The following is a 16,950-nucleotide window of genomic DNA, read 5'->3' on the forward strand; positions in this document are numbered from 1 at the left end:
AGTCACTGGCAATGCAATACAATACAGAGTCACTGGCAATGCAATACAATACAGAGTCACTGGCAATGCAATACAATACAGAGTCACTGGCAATGCAATACAATACAGAGTCACTGGCAATGCAATACAATACAGAGTCACTGGCAATGCAATACAATACAGAGTCACTGGCAATGCAATACAATACAGAGTCACTGGCAATGCAATACAATACAGAGTCACTGGCAATGCAATACAAACAGAGTCACTGGCAATACAAAACAAACATAGTCACTTGCAATACAAAACAAACATAGTCACTTGCAATACAAAACAAACATAGTCACTTGCAAGACAAACATAGTCAGTTCCAAGTCAATACAAACAAAACTGCTCACTAGACTAAGTGCCTAAGCTGTTAAGAGGACGCTCCAGAAGCTCGGGAAGCCAAGTGAAGAAAGCGATGACTGCCGGGTGACCGTGGCGATGCCTCCGGACGAAAGGCAACCTCGTCGGGTGAAAACGTCCGCTAGGCCGCCGAGACTCAAAGACTGCTGACGACGCAAAACACGCTAGAATGCTGAACTGCCCTGCCCGGCAAATGCTCCGGCGAGACCGAGGGGAAACCCTCTCCCATTACTTCAGAGGGACCCATCCCACTAGGGCCCTCTCTTCTAAGCTAATGTGAAATTGCCTCCCACTTCCAAAGTTCTTTCCCCTGCACCCAAACACAAGCCCCAACACTTATCTTTTGGAAGACGAGCGGACAAAATCCATCCTCCAAGGACTTCGGCACTGCCGTATCCAAACTTAGGCTCCGCACCTCCTCTCAATACCTAAGACAACAAAGTACAAACTGTGAAAATTGTGTGACAGGAAACTAATCCCCAGGCTTTCCAAGCACCTCTGCCCCAACTCACCTCAGATACTGATTTGGCTCCACAGTCTACCCAGAGGGTACCTGCAAAAGGAAAAGGTACACATTTAGCATGCTGCTACACACCCCATGCCTATGGATCACCCCTAATGCCTAAAAGCCAACTTACCCGCTTGCCCCTAATCCTTGGCATGTGTAGGACAGTAGCAGCACCTGCAAAGACACAAAGAAAACAGCAGGCTGAGTCACTGAGAAAACACAATCACCACAATCTAACAGAACTCAGTAATACATAAAGCTCAAGCTGATACCCACCAAGCCACTGGCATCCAGGACCAGGAAATCTTGCAAGTGGACCACCTAAAATGAAAGTAAATTAAACAGTGGATGTTAGAGTTACACCAGAAATTGAGACCTGAGCAATGACAGCAGCTTCCATCCACCAGTCAATGCTCACCTAGGCAGCTGGTCCTGGACTGCCAAGCTCCCGCTTTACCTCCTAAAAATAAAAACAAAAAACAAGGCTGTAGCAGAGTCACAATGTACATCCCCCTGGCAAAACCAAACTGGGACTGACTTAAACTCACACCCACCTGGCCGCTGCCAGCCTGAGCCACGACAACCTCACAAGCAGACCACCTGAAATAAAACAAAAATCAACAGTGGATGGTTAGACTTGAGCCAGAAATGGAGAGCGGAGCAACAACAACAGCTGCTGTCCACCAGTGAATGCTCACCTGGCGCGCTTCTCCTGGACTGCCAATATCCTGCATAAGCTCCTAAAAACAAAGACAAAGGTCAGGGCTGTATCAGAGCCACCATTTACACCTCCCCTGCAAAGACCGACAGGGACTGACCTTCTCGGGGGAACCGATGACACCCACAGGGGCTGCTCTGCCACAGGGTTAATCCATCTGCATCTGAAAGAAAGTTAGGACAAGAGTCAAAGGGCTGCAGGATAACTTGACAGCTCCACACATCTTGGGTCAATCTACAGATCCCACCTAGAAGCCAATGCACCCTGCATTTCAAATTTGTCCTATTACCCCTACACCCAGCTGTGCGGCAGGGCAGAGCAGCTCCGGGCCAAATACACACCCACACCCGTGACACAAGACGCAACAAACAAAGGGACGCGACAGGGAAAGAAAACTCTCGATGAGAGGAATGACCCTGAGGACCGAGAGAACTCGGGAGCAGATGACCGAGGTAAGCTGAAAGGAGAGCTGACCGGGCTCAGAGAAACCTGCAGGAAAAAAGATGCTAAGAGGATGAATTATCCCAAGAACCGCAAAGATGGACGCTCGAGAATGCTCCGGTCACACTCTGCTACCTAGCTTTGCATTCTTACAAGTCCTAATCCACCGGAATGGATGCTGGTGGTGCTCGGCTGTCAGTACAGCTCAGAACAAGACCTGGAAAGACATTGGACTGGATGCTTCTGAAGAGAGATACGATGCCCATGCCTGCCCGAGCTCCCGAGACGATGGTCCGAGGGCATCGGCACCTGGCCGAGGAACTGAGAGTCCTAAGAGGCTAAGAGGGATGCCAGGGTTTTTGGTAGGCCCCTTGAAGGGCTAAGGCAAAAGACATGAAACAAAGAGTGCGCAACAAACGAGGGACACGACAAGCACCGGGACTGCTCTGCCCTGCACACCTCAGTGGTGAGATCAAAAGGGAGACTTTCCCTGTAGGAAGCCTAAGGGGCCACTTCCTGGACAACCCCAGCTCCAAACCCAACTGAAAAACCACTCCCGGTTGAAAGCCGACCCGGCCCCCCACTTTCGTCCCCTCCGTGGCTCGGAGCCCTCCACTTATCTCTCAGACATCTGAAGATGCAGAGTCCAGGCAGGTGAAAAGGAAGGCTGGCTCTCCCTCAGGGAAATTCCTGGTAACACCAGGCTGCTCTCTCTTAGTCAGCTGCAATAAAGAAAAGCAAACATCACTGTGTGATCTTAGCAGCACAGCGCCCAAACCCCAACAATTCTGCTACTCACCATCTCTTGAGAACACCCAGGCCCTCAAGCCCGCTGCCTCAGCCGTGCTTGGAGAGTCATGCCATGGTCCTGGGGTAGGTCTGGATTAAGAACACACAAGGGATTTGACAGTGCTGAAACTTGACAGGACCCTCTCTCCTCCCTGCCTCCCCAACTCCTCAGCTGTTATCAAAGCCTACCTGGAAAGCAGCTTCAAACAGAGAAATTGAGGCTTGATCACACAGTCCTGTAATGCTTCTGAACGGCTCACAAAAAAAGGTGCCCAAGTTCATGATCTCATGGCAGAGGGTACTTCAGCAGAAGAAGAGTGGACCACCTAAAACACAATAATAGAAGCTTAGAGGTGTACCAGAAATTGAGACCTGAGCGATTACAGCCACTTCCATCCACCAGTCAATGCTCACCTAGGCAGCTGGTCCTGGACTGCCAAGATCCCGCTTTACCTCCTAAAAATAAAAACAAAAAACAAGGCTGTAACATACTCACGATGTACACCCCCCCGGCAAAACCAAACTGGGACTGACTTAAACTCACACCCACCTGGCCGCTGCCAGCCTGAGCCACGACAACCTCACAAGCAGACCACCTGAAATAAAACAAAAATCAACAGTGGATGGTTAGACTTGAGCCAGAAATGGAGAGCGGAGCAACAACAACAGCTGCTGTCCACCAGTGAATGCTCACCTGGCGCGCTTCTCCTGGACTGCCAATATCCTGCATAAGCTCCTAAAAACAAAGACAAAGGTCAGGGCTGTATCAGAGCCACCATTTACACCTCCCCTGCAAAGACCGACAGGGACTGACCTTCTCGGGGGAACCGATGACACCCACAGGGGCTGCTCTGCCACAGGGTTAATCCATCTGCATCTGAAAGAAAGTTAGGACAAGAGTCAAAGGGCTGCAGGATAACTTGACAGCTCCACACATCTTGGGTCAATCTACAGATCCCACCTAGAAGCCAATGCACCCTGCATTTCAAATTTGTCCTATTACCCCTACACCCAGCTGTGCTGCAGGGCAGAGCAGCTCCGGGCCAAATACACACCCACACCCGTGACACAAGACGCAACAAACAAAGGGACGCGACAGGGAAAGAAAACTCTCGATGAGAGGAATGACCCTGAGGACCGAGAGAACTCGGGAGCAGATGACCGAGGTAAGCTGAAAGGAGAGCTGACCGGGCTCAGAGAAACCTGCAGGAAAAAAGATGCTAAGGGGATGACTTATCCCAAGAACCGCAAAGATGAACGCTCGAGAATGCTCCGGTCACACTCTGCTACCTAGCTATGCATTCTTACAAGTCCTAATCCACCGGAATGGATGCTGGTGGTGCTCGGCTGTCAGTACAGCTCAGAACAAGACCTGGAAAGACATTGGACTGGATGCTTCTGAAGAGAGATACGATGCCCATGCCTGCCCGAGCTCCCGAGTCGATGGTCCGAGGGCATTGGCACCTGGCCGAGGAACTGAGAGTCCAGAGAGGGTAAGAGGGATACCAGGGTTTTTGGTAGGCCCCTTGAAGGGCTAAGGCAAAAGACATGAAACAAAGAGTGCGCAACAAACAAGGGACACGACAAGCACCGGGACTGCTCTGCCCTGCACACCTCAGTGGAGAGATCAAAAGGGAGACTTTCCCTGTAGGAAGCCTAAGGGGCCGCTTCTTGGATGGCCCCGTCTCCAAACCCCCGCCCGGTGGAAAGCCGACCCGGCCCCCCGCTTTCATCCCCTCCGTGGCTCGGAGCCCTCCACTTATCTCTCAGACATCTGGAGATGCAGAATCCTGGCAGGTGAAAAGGAAGGCCGCCTCTCCCTCAGGGAAATTCCTGCTAACACCAGGTTGCTCTCTCTTAGTCAGCTGCAATAAAGAAAAGCAAACATCACTGTGTGGTCTTAGCACCGCATCGCCCAAAACCCAACAATTCTGCTACGCACCGCCTCTTGAGAACGCCCGGGTGCTCGGGCCCGCTGCCTCGGCCGTGCTTGGAGGGTGATGGCATCGTCAGGGCGTAGGTCTGGATTAAGAGCAGACAAGGGATTTGACATTGCTGATACTTGAGAGGACCCTCGCTCCTCCTCTCCTCCCTGCCTCCCCGACTCCTCGGCCGTTATCAAAGACTACCTGGAAAGCAGCTTCAAACGGAGAAATCGAGGCTTGATCACACAGTCCTGTAATGCTTCTGAAGGGCTCCAAAGAGAGGGACCCGGTCCATCACCACATTGGAGAAGGGACTTCAGCATAATGACAGCAGACTGCCTAAAACAGACAAAAATACAACCTTGGAGTTGCACCAGATATTGAGACCTGAGTGATAACAGCTGCTTCCATCCACCGGACAATGCTCACCTGGGCCACTTCACCTGGACTGCCAATATCCCTCTTTACCTCCTAAAAAAAAAGACAAAAAACAACGCTGTAACACAGTCATCATTTACACTGCCCCGGCAAAGGCAAACTGGGACTGACTTAAGCACACACCCTCTTGGCTGCTGGTACCCACGACCGGGACATTTCACAAGCGGGCCACCTAAAAATAAGAAAACAAACAGCAGATATTAGATTTTCACCAGAAACTGAGACCTGAGCAACAGCAACCGGTTCTGTCCGCAGATCAATGCTCACCTTGCACGCTTCACCTTCACCACCAACATCCTGCTTTACCTCCTAAAAATAGAGACAAAGAAACAGGCAGTAACAAGGGCACCAATTACACTGCCCCTGCAAAGACAAACTGCAACTGACGTAAGCTGACACCTACCTGGCCGCTGGAATCCACAAACAGGACATCTCAAAACCAGACCACCTGAAAAAAAAAAAAAAACCCAACAGTGGATGGTGAGAGTTGCACCAGAAATTGACACCGGAGAAATAACAACTGCTTCTGTTCACCGGTCCATGCTCACCTTGCCCGCTTCTTCTGGACTGCCAATATCCTGCATTAGCTCCTAAAAACAAAAACAAAGGTCAGGGCTGTAACAGAGCCACCATTTACCCCTCCCCTGCAAAGACCGACTCGGACTGACCTTCTCGGGAGAACCGACTCCACCGATAGGGGCTGCTCTGCCACAGGTTTAATCAGTCTGCATCTGAAAGAAAGTTAGGACAAAAGTCAAAGGGCTGCAGGATAACTTGACAGCTCCACACATCTTGGTCAGTCTACAGATCGCACCTAGAAGCCAATGCACCCTGCACTTCAAATTTGTCCTATTACCCCTACACCCAGCTGTGCTACAGGGCAGGGCAGAGCAGCGCTGGGCCAAATACACACCCACACCCGTGACACAAGACGCAACAAACAAAGGGACGCGACAGGGAAAGAAAAAATCTCGAAGAGAGGAATGACCCTGAGGACCGAGAGAACTCGGGAGGAGATGATCGAGGTAAGCTGAAACGAGAGCTGACCGGGCTCAGAGAAACCTGCAGGAAAAAAGATGCTAAGGGGATGACTTATCCCAAGAAACGCAAAGATGGACGCTCGAGAATGCTCCGGTCAGAATCCTCTCCCTAGCTTTGCATCCTTACAAGTCCTAATCCACCGGAATGGATCGTGGTGGTGCTTGGCTGTCAGTACAGCTCAGAACAAGACCTGAAAAGACAGTAAACTGGATGCTTCTGAAAATAAATACGATTCCCATGCTGGCCTGAGCTCCCGAGTCGATGGTTTGATGGTATCGGCGCCTGGCCGAGGAACTGAGGGACCGGAGATGCTAAAAATGATGCCGGGATTTTGATGGCCCCTTGAAAAGCCACAGAAAATGACATGAAATACAAGACACTCAAAAGACACAGAGTGCACAACAGACAACTGACAGGACATGCACCGGGACTGGACTGCCCTGCACCACAGCATTGGGATCAAAATTAAGGCTTCCCCTTGACAGCTAACGGGATCGCTGAGTGGGGCTGGACGACGCTGCGCGCCGGACCGCACGATGCGGACGGGGACCGTTCTGCCTTGCGTGCCCCGTAGTTGCTATTGAAGTATAGCCGTTCCCTTCGGCTGTCCTAAGTGGCCCCTTAAGGGACACCCCTGTCCCCTCTGGTAGCTGTTAAACCGGACCCATAAATTTCTGACACCCCTGTCGTCCTATCTCGAGGCCGTGGCCCCTGACTTATCTTTGAGATGACCGGTAAGGTGAATCCACGTTGGACTGGAAATAAGTCTGTCTCAGAAGGCCCTCCGATCGCCGATTAGCCTCTTAGCTATGAAAAAGAAAAATGAAAACCGATGCACGAATTTAGCGGCACGTGCGCCGAATCCCGAGGGGGCGGCCGCTCGCCCTCGCCTAAGCGTGCCCGGGTCCTCGAGTCTGTGGCTTCGTCCCGCATCTAAGCCTAGGGCTGTTACAATGTCCGGTACCTGAGTTAGCAGGGGGCAAAACTGTAGGGCAGGTCTGTGAGCAAAACTTAGGTGCTCACATTTACATATCTTAGGTGCTCTTCTGTGCTATAAGACAGATAAATGCAGCTGCTATTACTTGCAAAAAAGCCTTGGGGGAGGCCCTCAAATGCAGTTCATTCCTCATTTTGCTGCCTTCAAAACCTGCTAACTCTCAACCGGGTACCCTGAACGTAGTCCTCGCCTTACCGATCGGAAGCCTGGATCTCGGTCGTTGCCTCTGACGTGTACAGTGGCCCTTTTGAGGTGACAAATCTTCTGAAAGAATCTGGAAGATCGTGCTGGATGTGACCTATAACTTCAGGAGTACTGCTCCTCCTAAAAGAAAATGAGAACAAACCCAGAAATTACAAAAGCGCCTTTCCTCCCCAGAAGGTGCAAACAAAACCCCTGAACTTAAATACTCCCTGTATTTGATAGCATCTTCTTTGTAGTGTCCTCAAAGCTCCTGTTATTTGTAGGTGCCCAAAAACACCTAACAAAAATAAGCTGATAGAGCCTCTTCGCTGAAATGAGAGGAGAGCTCTTACCCTGGCTGATTCCCAGGAGGGAATGAAGCCCCTTGGCAAAAGCTGGGGTTAATATACCCCTGATTGGGCCCGCCCCTCGTTCCCAGAATGCCCGGGAAAAGGGAGGAGGCAACTCCCACGGGGTATAAAAGCTCTCGAAGGAGCTGCAGCTGTTTGGCTCCTCTGACTCAAATGCAAGGTAAGTACAGGGCTCGACAGAGAAAAAAACTCCTCGGGGTAATAATGCTATTTTTCTGTTTTGGCTGTAATGACTTCAGGCTACAGGGCAAAAATAAAACTTAGTGTTTTAGTAACATAGCAAGATAGTAATTTGGGTAATTTGCTGTTGACGGGGGTAATTATTCCTGGGTGACTGCAATTAGTATTCCACGAGTGACTAAGTAGGATGACAAAGAACAGTAAGATTATGAATGCTGTAAGGCTCATTAGCACCTCTAAGTAAGGATATTCATGTATTAATTACAAAGGAAAACAAAATAAACTCCCAGGTGGTGTTAAGCTTATATATACGCCTGGGTTGCTCCCATCTGAGATAGGTGTTACCGGGGTACCCGTTCGAGTGCAACTGAAGTCCAATTTGAAATCCTTAAAATGCTGAAAAAGGCACGGGTTCCTTCAACTTAAAATTAGCATATGGGCAGTTACCTCTGCTTAAACTGTGACGTGGAAAATAAATGGCTTGTGCCCCTTAACTTAATCTCCTAAAATTTTTGGAAAAGAGCAGTTTCCTTCAGTTTAAGTCTCTCCAGGGAGGAGAAAAAAGGGGAGTTTTCCCTAAAATTCAAGCCCTTAAAAAGCAGAGACAGCTAGGCCCCTCTGAACTAGCACCTCCCCGCCGGGGTGTGCCCAGGAAACCCTCTGAAGACAGGGGGCATTGTGGGATGAGGTCGAGAAAGATCCCGCAGATTGTTCGTTCCCCTACGTGACCCTTCGTCTGCTCTGAAACGCTGGGGTGCTAGGCTTCCGTTCTGTGGAAGAGAACTGTTCTTCTTGTGGCCGGTGGCCGAGATGGAAGTTCTATCCCCAGAATTCCCTATGTCCTAAGTTTGTAAGTATTTAGGAAATTCTTCCCAGACTGTAAGCAATTACCAGAAATATTTACTTAGGAATCCTTACTGAATTGTGTTTCTGTTGAGGTCTTCTATGTATCCCTTAAGGAGCCAAGGGGGTTGCCAGGTGACTGATGTCTAATCCTGACCGGCCCGGAGCAAACCGGAGTCCTGCTGCCGGTGGCTGGTCCGCCCTAAATTACAGTAACATATTAATGTAATTTATAAGAACTCCCTTTGCCTATTAAACAAATTTTCCAGGATGATCCAGGGAAGAGATCTGCTCCATCCTTAGTTTGGGAAATGCCAGTTCTCAGATCCATCTAGGCAGAAAACTACTAAAAGTATTTGCTTGTTTTTTACTACATCTAGCTGTATGATGAAAATAGATGAATGGTCATTAGGTAAAAACTTTTCAGAGGGCAAAATATTTCACACAGATCCCATTTTGACAGTATGGCAGTTTTGGGGATTAGGAATCCCATCCATAGAAGACATCAAAGAAATGATACTTTGCAACTTGATATTTAGAAATTGTCTTAGAGATGTTATAACTTAATATTCTAACATTATGAAATAGAATGGTTTTGGCATGTTGAAACTGGGTGATTCTGGTATTCCGGAACCCATCCCGTATTTTGCAATGGAGACTTTGAAACGTACATGTTTAATACTTTGAAACCTGGTGAACACCTATATGAAATCCAGGCAGAGTAATGTTTCTGAATCTAGATGGAGAGAGATGAGGGTTGTAGCAATGTTGCAAGCAGATTGACGGACATCTTATAAAAACGACATGTAACTGCTTTCAAATTAGGGGAGTTACTTTTTTCAATCTAGGGCAGGCAGGATTTTTAGGGTCAGAGGAGAAGTCTCCCTGCAAAAATTACCGATAGAAGAATATTTCACCCAAACCCAATAAACCAAAACTAGGATTCAGGGAGGGTACATACTACCAGTGGACTATAAAAACAGACATCAGGACCCTAAGGGGGTGACTTAACTTTCCCACAAAAGGAACGTCCAGTCAGGTCTAAGGCCTTCTACATGGAACTAGACTTCTAGAAAATAGAATTCTGAATGCATCAGCATTGCACCAAGACCCATGCTACTAGAAGCAGAATGCCAGACTGGCCGTGGAGTGCCAAACACCTCCTAAAAACTGAAATCAGGAATGTGATAGGGTGAGTCCAGCTTGCCACACAAAAGGGCCACTGATGTTGAACAGAGCGCTATGCCCAGGAGTGGACTTATGCCATCTACAAATCTAAACATAGCTACACTTCTCCCAGAGCCAAGGTGCCAGAAGCTGGAACCCTAACTGTCCTTCGAGTGCCAAATGTCTCCTACAACCGAACATTACGAACTTCTAGGAGTGAGTTTCTGTTCCATCAGAAGAGAACCACCGTTCCTGCACAGAACTCTCTGCCACGGAGTGGGCTGCCAAATGATAAAATTAACTTCAGCACAGGACATCTGCCAGATCCAAACTGCCAGAAGCTGGAACCCTTACTGTCCTTGGAGTGCCAAATCTATCCTATGAACTGACATCAGGAACCTGATGGGGAGAGTTTAGGTTCCCACAAAAGACCCACCTTTCCTTCAGAGACCTCTGTGCCCCAGACTGGGCTTCTGCCTCTTAGAATTCTGAACAACACACTTACTCCCAGATCCACGCTGTCAGTACCTGGAAGCCTGGCTCCCCTGAGACGGCCAAATGGCTCCTTAAAATGAACAATCTGAACCAGGGGGTTTGTTTAGTTTCCCCAGAAAAAGGGACACCATTCCTGCACAGAGCTCTGAGCCCAGGAGTGAGCTTCTGCCACTTACAATTCTGAACACTGCTGCACTTCTCCCATGGCCAAGCTGCCAGAATCTGGAGCCCTAACTGTCCTTCGAGTGGCAAATGTCTCCTACCACCTGATATGAGGAACCTGGTGCAGGCAGTTTAGCTTCCCACCGAACAGAGGCACCACGGCTGCACAGAACTCCCTGCCCCGGAGGGGGCTTCTGCCTCCTAAAAATAAGTTAAGCACAGGATATCTGCCAGACCCAAGCTGCCAGATGCTGGAACCCTAACTGTCCTTGGAGGACAAAATGTCTCCTACAACCTGAAATGAAGGACTTAGAGGAGTGAGTTTAGCTTCCCACAGAAGAGAGCCACCGTTGCTGCACAGAACTCTCTGGAGCCAAATTGGGGTTCTGCCTGCTAAACATAAAGTCACCACAGGATACCTGCCAGATCAAAGCTTTCAAAAGTTGGAAATCTAACTGTCCTTGGAGTGCCAAATGTCTCCTACAACCTGACATTAGGAACGTGGAGAGGTGAGTTTAGCTTCCCACAGAAAAGAGCCACCATTCCTGCACAGAACTCTCTGCCCCAGACTGGGCTGCTAACTCATAAAATTAAGTTCAGCACAGGACTGCTACCAGATCCAAGCTCCCAGACGCTGGAACCCTTACTGTCCTTGGAGTGCCAAATCTATCCTATAAATTGAAATCAGGAACCTGATGGGGTGAGTCCAGATTCCCACAGAAAAGGGGCGACACTTCCTGCACAGAGCCCTCTGACCCAGAGAGGACTACTGCCTGCTAAAAATAAATCCACACAGGATATCAGCCAAATCCAAGCTCCCAGAGGCTGGAACTCTAACTGTCCTTGGAGTGCCCAATATCTACTACAACCTGACATCAGGAACTTGGAGGGGTGAGTTTAGCTTCCCAGAGAAAAGAGCCACTCTTCCTGCACAGAACTCTCTGCAACAGAGTGGGCTGCTAACTGATACAAATAAGTGCAGTACAAAACTTCTGCCAGATCCAACCTTAGAGAAGCTGGAACCCTTACAGTCCTTGGAGTGTCCAATGTCTCCTACAACCTGACATTAGAAACTTAGGGGGTGAGTATAGCGTCCCACAGAAGAGAGCCACTGTTCCTGCACAGAGCTCTGTGCCCGGGAGTGGGCTTCTGCCACTTAGAATTCTGAACAGTGTACTTACTCCCACAACCAAGCTGCCATGAAGCTGAAACCCTAGCTGCCCTTAGACTGCCAAACACCCCCTGCAAACTGACATCATGAACTTGGAGGGGTGAGTTTTGCTTCCCACAGAAAAGACCCACAGTTCCTGCACAGAACTCTCGGCCACGGAGTGGGCTGCTAACTGATAAAAATAAGTTCAGCACAGGACTTCTGCCAGATCCAAGCATCCAGAAGCTGGAACCCTAACTGGCCTTGGAGCGCCAAATGTCTCCTACAGCCTGACATCAGGAACCTGCTGGGGGGAGTTTAGTTTCCCACAGAAGAGACCCACAGTTCCTGCACAGAGCTCGGTGCCCCGGACTGGGCTTCTGCCACTTAGAATTCTGAACACTGCTGCACTTCTCCCATAGCCAAGCTCCCAGAAGCTGGAACCCTAACTGTCCTGCGAGTGCTCAATGTCTCCTACGACCTGACATTAGGAACTTCGGGGGGTGAGTTTAGCTTCCCACAGAAGAGAGCCACTGTTCCTGCACAGGGCTCTGTGCCCGGGAGTGGGCTTCTGCCACTTAGAATTCTGAACAGTGTACTTACTCCCACAACCAAGCTGCCATGAAGCTGAAACCCTAGCTGCCCTTAGACTGCCAAACACCCCCTGCAAACTGACATCAGGAACTTGGAGGGGTGAGTTTAGCTTTCCACAGAAAAGACCCACCGTTCCTGCACAGAACTCTCGGCCACGGAGTGGGCTGCGAACTGAAAAAAATAAGTTCTGCACAGGACTTCTGCCAGATCCAAGCATCCAGAAGCTGGAACCCTAACTGGCCTTGGAGCGCCAAATGTCTCCTACAGCCTGACATCACGAACTTAGTCGGTGAGTATAGCTTCCCACAGAAGAGAGCCACTGTTCCTGCACAGAGCTCTGTGCCCGGGACTGGGCTTCTGCCACTTAGAATTCTGAACAGTGTACTTACTGCCACAACCAAGCTGCCATGAAGCTGAAACCCTAGCTGCCCTTAGACTGCCAAACACCTCCTGCAAACCGACATCAGGAACTTGGAGGAGTGACTTTAACTTCCCACAGAAGAGATCCACCGTTCCTGCACAGAGCTCTGTGCCCCGAAGTGGGCTTCTGCCACTTAGAATTCTGAACAGTGTACTTACTCCCAGAACCAAGCTGCCATGAAGCTGAAACCCTAGCTGCCCTTAGACTGCCAAACACCCCCTGCAAACTGACATCAGGAACTTGGAGGGGTGAGTTTAGCTTCCCAGAGAAAAGAGCCAATGTTCCTGCACAGAACTCTCGGCCACGGAGTGCGCTGCTAACTGATAAAAATAAGTTCAGCACAGGACTTCTGCCAGATCCAAGCATCCAGAAGCTGGAACCCTAACTGGCCTTGGAGCGCCAAATGTCTCCTACAGCCTGACATCACGAACTTAGTCGGTGAGTTTAGCTTCCCACAGAAGAGAGCCACTGTTCCTGCACAGAGCTCTGTGCCCGGGAGTGGGCTTCTGCCACTTAGAATTCTGAACAGTGTACTTACTCCCACAACCAAGCTGCCATGAAGCTGAAACCCTAGCTGCCCTTAGACTGCCAAACACCCCCTGCAAACTGACATCATGAACTTGGAGGGGTGAGTTTTGCTTCCCACAGAAAAGACCCACAGTTCCTGCACAGAACTCTCGGCCACGGAGTGGGCTGCTAACTGATAAAAATAAGTTCTGCACAGGACTTCTGCCAGATCCAAGCATCCAGAAGCTGGAACCCTTACTGGCCTTGGAGTGCCAAATGTCTCCTACAGCCTGACATCAGGAACCTGCTGGGGTGAGTTTAGTTTCCCACAGAAGAGACCCACAGTTCCTGCACAGAGCTCTGTGCCCGGGAGTGGGCTTCTGCCACTTAGAATTCTGAACAGTGCACATTACTCCCAGAACCAAGCTGTCAGAAGCTGGAACCCTAACTGTCCTTGGAGTGCCCAATGTCTCCTACAGCCTGACATTAGGAACTTAGTCGGTGAGTATAGCTTCCCACAGAAGAGAGCCACTGTTCCTGCACAGAGCTCTGTGCCCGGGACTGGGCTTCTGCCACTTAGAATTCTGAACAGTGTACTTACTGCCACAACCAAGCTGCCATGAAGCTGAAACCCTAGCTGCCCTTAGACTGCCAAACACCTCCTGCAAACCGACATCAGGAACTTGGAGGAGTGACTTTAACTTCCCACAGAAGAGATCCACCGTTCCTGCACAGAGCTCTGTGCCCGGGAGTGGGCTTCTGCCACTTAGAATTCTGAACAGTGCACATTACTCCCAGAACCAAGCTGTAAGAAGTTGGAACGCTAACTGTCCTTGGAGTGCCCAATGTCTCCTACAACCTGACATTAGGAACTTAGTCGGTAAGTATAGCTTCCCACAGAAAAGACCCACCGTTCCTGCACAGAACTCTCGGCCACGGAGTGGGCTGCTAACTGATAAAAATAAGTTCAGCACAGGACTTCTGCCAGATCCAAGCATCCAGGAGCTGGAACCCTAACTGTCCTTGGAGTGCCCAATGTCTCCTAAAACCTGACATTAGGAACTTAGTCGGTGAGTATAGCTTCCCACAGAAGAGAGCCACTGTTCCTGCACAGAGTTCTGTGCCCGGAAGTGGGCTTCTGCCACTTAGAATTCTGAACACTGCTGCACTTCCCCCATAGCCAAGCTCCCAGAAGCTGGAACCCTAACTGTCCTGCGAGTGCCCAATGTCTCCTACAACCTGACATTAGGAACTTCAGGGGGTGAGTTTAGCTTCCCACAGAAGAGACCCACAGCTCCTGCACAGAGCTCTGTGTCCCGGAGTGGGCTTCTGCCACTTAGAATTCTGAACAGTGTACTTACTCCCACAACCAAGCTGCCATGAAGCTGAAACCCTAGCTGCCCTTAGACTGCCAAACACCCCCTGCAAACTGACATCATGAACTTGGAGGGGTGAGTTTAGCTTTCCACAGAAAAGACCCACCGTTCCTGCACAGAACTCTCGGCCACGGAGTGGGCTGTGAACTGAAAAAAATAAGTTCTGCACAGGACTTCTGCCAGATCCAAGCATCCAAAAGCTGGAACCCTAACTGTCCTGCGAGTGCCCAATGTCTCCTACAACCTGACATTAGGAACTTAGTCGGTGAGCATAGCTTCCCACAGAAGAGAGCCACTGTTCCTGCACAGAGCTCTGTGTCCCGGAGTGGGCTTCTGCCACTTAGAATTCTGAACAGTGTACTCACTCCCACAACCAAGCTGCCATGAAGCTGAAACCCTAGCTGCCCTTAGACTGCCAAACACCCCCTGCAAACTGACATCAGGAACTTGGAGGGGTGAGTTTAGCTTTCCACAGAAAAGACCCACCGTTCCTGCACAGAACTCTCGGCCACGGAGTGCGCTGCTAACTGATAAAAATAAGTTCAGCACAGGACTTCTGCCAGATCCAAGCATCCAGAAGCTGGAACCCTAACTGGCCTTGGAGCGCCAAATGTCTCCTACAGCCTGACATCAGGAACCTGCTGGGGTGAGTTTAGTTTCCCACAGAAAAGACCCACAGTTCCTGCACAGAGCTCTGTGTCCCGGAGTGGGCTTCTGCCACTTAGAATTCTGAACACTGTACATTACTCCCAGAACCAAGCTGTCAGAAGCTGGAACCCTAACTGTCCTTGGAGTGCCCAATGTCTCCTACAGCCTGACATCATGAACCTGCTGGGGTGAGTATAGCTTCCCACAGAAGAGAGCCACTGTTCCTGCACAGAGCTCTGTGCCCGGGAGTGGGCTTCTGCCACTTAGAATTCTGAACACTGCTGCACATCTCCCATAGCCAAGCTCCCAGAAGCTGGAACCCTAACTGTCCTGCGAGTGCCCAATGTCTCCTACTGCCTGACATCAGGAATTTCGGGGGGTGAGTTTAGCTTCCCACAGAAGAGAGCCAATGTTCCTGCACAGAACTCTCGGCCACGGAGTGCGCTGCTAACTGATAAAAATAAGTTCAGCACAGGACTGCTGCCAGATCCAAGCATCCAGAAGCTGGAACCCTAACTGGCCTTGGAGCGCCAAATGTCTCCTACAGCCTGACATCACGAACTTAGTCGGTGAGTTTAGCTTCCCACAGAAGAGAGCCACTGTTCCTGCACAGAGCTCTGTGCCCGGGAGTGGGCTTCTGCCACTTAGAATTCTGAACAGTGTACTTACTCCCACAACCAAGCTGCCATGAAGCTGAAACCCTAGCTGCCCTTAGACTGCAAAACACCCCCTGCAAACTGACATCATGAACTTGGAGGGGTGAGTTTTGCTTCCCACAGAAAAGACCCACAGTTCCTGCACAGAACTCTCAGCCACGGAGTGGGCTGCTAACTGATAAAAATAAGTTCAGCACAGGACTTCTGCCAGATCCAAGCATCCAGAAGCTGGAACCCTTACTGGCTTTGGAGTGCCAAATGTCTCCTACAGCCTGACATCAGGAACCTGCTGGGGGGAGTTTAGTTTCCCACAGAAGAGACCCACAGTTCCTGCACAGAGCTCTGTGCCCGGGAGTGGGCTTCTGCCACTTAGAATTCTGAACAGTGCACATTACTCCCAGAACCAAGCTGTCAGAAGCTGGAACCCTAACTGTCCTTGGAGTGCCCAATGTCTCCAACAACCTGACATTAGGAACTTAGTCGGTGAGTATAGCTTCCCACAGAAGAGAGCCACTGTTCCTGCACAGAGCTCTGTGCCCGGGACTGGGCTTCTGCCACTTAGAATTGTGAACAGTGTACTTACTCCCACAACCAAGCTGCCATGAAGCTGAAACCCTAGCTGCCCTTAGACTGCCAAACACCCCCTGCAAACTGACATCAGGAATTTGGAGGGGTGAGTTTAGCTTTCCACAGAAAAGACCCACCGTTCCTGCACAGAACTCTCGGCCACGGAGTGGGCTGTGAACTGAAAAAAATAAGTTCTGCACAGGACTTCTGCCAGATGCAAGCATCCAAAAGCTGGAACCCTAACTGTCCGGCGAGTGCCCAGTGTCTCCTACAACCTGACATTAGGAACTTAGTCGGTGAGTATAGCTTCCCACAGAAGAGAGCCACTGTTCCTGCACAGAGATCTGTGCCCCGGAGTGGGCTTCTGCCACTTAGAATTCTGAACA

At 50.1% G+C, this 16,950-nt stretch overlaps 4 long non-coding RNA genes across 5 annotated transcripts in view; all 4 read right to left on the reverse strand.

Annotated features, from left to right (window-relative positions):
• Positions 1 to 282: 282 nt before the first annotated feature.
• On the reverse strand, positions 283 to 1,219 carry LOC136305372 (uncharacterized). Its single transcript, XR_010725302.1, has 4 exons — positions 1,172 to 1,219; positions 1,026 to 1,069; positions 900 to 940; positions 283 to 815 (listed from the first exon to the last, which is right to left on the reverse strand). It is a non-coding gene; the product is annotated as an uncharacterized lncRNA (long non-coding RNA).
• A 1,855-nt stretch (positions 1,220 to 3,074) lies between these two features.
• On the reverse strand, positions 3,075 to 4,090 carry LOC136305375 (uncharacterized). Its single transcript, XR_010725306.1, has 5 exons — positions 3,658 to 4,090; positions 3,538 to 3,579; positions 3,394 to 3,439; positions 3,258 to 3,299; positions 3,075 to 3,169 (listed from the first exon to the last, which is right to left on the reverse strand). It is a non-coding gene; the product is annotated as an uncharacterized lncRNA (long non-coding RNA).
• A 232-nt stretch (positions 4,091 to 4,322) lies between these two features.
• Positions 4,323 to 5,939, reverse strand: LOC136305374 (uncharacterized). The gene is made up of 9 exons (XR_010725305.1): positions 5,875 to 5,939; positions 5,755 to 5,796; positions 5,610 to 5,654; positions 5,474 to 5,515; positions 5,330 to 5,378; positions 5,198 to 5,239; positions 4,973 to 5,107; positions 4,786 to 4,865; positions 4,323 to 4,708 (listed from the first exon to the last, which is right to left on the reverse strand). It is a non-coding gene; the product is annotated as an uncharacterized lncRNA (long non-coding RNA).
• A 346-nt stretch (positions 5,940 to 6,285) lies between these two features.
• Positions 6,286 to 16,950, reverse strand: part of LOC136305373 (uncharacterized) — a 29,574-nt gene continuing 18,909 nt past the window's right edge. The window contains exons 1-3 of one of the 2 annotated variants that reach the window (XR_010725303.1): positions 7,781 to 7,794; positions 7,440 to 7,568; positions 6,287 to 7,054 (exon numbers count right to left, since the gene is read on the reverse strand). This is a non-coding gene — a long non-coding RNA (uncharacterized lncRNA). Of the gene's footprint in view, positions 7,055 to 7,439; positions 7,569 to 7,780; positions 7,795 to 16,950 lie in introns of those variants that run through there. The other variant, XR_010725304.1, reaches the window with a different exon arrangement.

The sequence above is a fragment of the Chamaea fasciata genome, unplaced genomic scaffold (genome assembly GCF_029207755.1).
Source record: "Chamaea fasciata isolate MVZ Bird 193981 ecotype frontalis unplaced genomic scaffold, bChaFas1.0.hap1 SCAF_381, whole genome shotgun sequence".
In the NCBI taxonomy this organism is placed as follows: Eukaryota; Metazoa; Chordata; class Aves; order Passeriformes; family Sylviidae; genus Chamaea; species Chamaea fasciata.